This window comes from Arachis ipaensis, chromosome B5, assembly GCF_059453495.1.
Source record: "Arachis ipaensis isolate K30076 ecotype BB chromosome B5, ASM5945349v1, whole genome shotgun sequence".
NCBI classification, from domain to species: domain Eukaryota; kingdom Viridiplantae; phylum Streptophyta; class Magnoliopsida; order Fabales; family Fabaceae; genus Arachis; species Arachis ipaensis.
In genome coordinates, this window is record NC_142440.1 from 15,999,576 (window position 1) to 16,001,171 (window position 1,596).

Here is a 1,596-nt window from a genome sequence, read left to right on the forward strand (position 1 = left end):
TTCCATCTGAAGATCTTTTTCAGTTTTTAACTGAATTCTTGCAGATATGTGATACTGTTAAGACTAATGGAGTAGATCCTGAAGTCTACAGGCTCATGCTTTTCCCTTTTGCTGTAAGAGACAGAGCTAGATTATGGTTGGATTCTCAACCCAAAGACAGCCTGAACTCTTGGGATAAGCTGGTCACGGCTTTCTTAGCCAAGTACTTTCCTCCTCAAAAGCTGAGCAAGCTTAGAGCTGATGTTCAAACCTTCAGACAGAAAGAAGGTGAATCTCTCTATGAAGCTTGGGAAAGATACAAACAGTTGACCAAAAAGTGTCCTTCTGACATGCTTTCAGAATGGACCATCCTGGATATATTCTATGATGGTTTATCTGAGCTATCAAAGATGTCACTGGACACTTCTGCAGGTGGATCCATTCACCTAAAGAAAACGCCTGAAGAAGCTCAAGAACTCATTGACATGGTTGCTAATAACCAGTTCATGTACACTTCTGAAAGGAATCCTGTGAGTAATGGGACGCCTATGAAGAAGGGAGTTCTTGAGGTTGATACTCTGAATGCCATATTGGCTCAGAATAAAATATTGACTCAGCAAGTCAATATGATCTCTCAGATTCTGCATGGAATGCAAGCTGCATCCAACAGTACTCAAGAGGCATCTTCTGAAGAAGAAGCCTATGATCCTGAGAACCCTGCAATAGCAGAGGTAAATTACTTAGGTGAACCTTATGGGAACACCTATAACTCAACATGGAGAAATCATCCAAATTTCTCATGGAAGGATCAAAAGCCCCAACAAGGCTTTAATAATGGTGGAAGAAACAGGTTTAGCAATGGCAAACCTTTTCCATCATCAACTCAGCAACAGACAGAGAACTCTGAACAAAATGCTTCTAATCTAGCAAACTTAGTCTCTGATCTGTCCAAGGCCACTGTAAGTTTCATGAATGAAACAAGGTCTTCCATTAGAAATTTGGAAGCACAAGTGGGCCAGCTGAGTAAAAGGATCACTGAAATCCCTCCTAGTATTCTCCCAAGCAATATAGAAGAGAACCCAAAAGGAGAATGCAAGGCCATTGACATAAGCGCCATGGCCGAACCTGTGAGGAGAGGAGAGGACGTGAATCCCAAGGAGGAAGACCTCCTGGGACATCCAGTGATCAATAAGGAGCTTCCCTCTGAGGAACCAAAGGAATCTGAGACTCATCTAGAGACCATAGAGATTCCATTAACCCTCCTTATGCCCTTCATGAGCTCTGATGAGTATTCCTCTTCTGAAGAGAATGAGGATGTTACTGAAGAGTAAACTGCCAAGTTTCTTGGTGCAATCATGAAGCTGAATGCCAAATTATTTGGCATTGATGCTTGGGAAGTTGAACCTCCCTTGTTCATCAATGAACTAAGTGATCTGGATCAACTGACATTAACTCAGAAGAGACAGGATCCTGGAAAGTTCATATTACCTTGTACCATAGGCACCATGATCTTTAAAGCTCTGTGTGACCTTGGTTCAGGGATAAACCTCATGCCCCTCTCTGTAATAGAGAAACTGGAAATCTATGGGGTGCAAGCTGCTAAAATCTCACTAGAGA

At 42.2% G+C, this 1,596-nt stretch overlaps 1 non-coding gene across 1 annotated transcript; it reads right to left on the reverse strand.

Annotated features, from left to right (window-relative positions):
* Window positions 1-227: 227 nt before the first annotated feature.
* LOC148563459 (small nucleolar RNA R71) lies at window positions 228-335 on the reverse strand. The gene has a single exon (XR_015885063.1). It is a non-coding gene; the product is annotated as a small nucleolar RNA R71 (small nucleolar RNA).
* Between the last annotated feature and the right edge of the window lie 1,261 nt (window positions 336-1,596).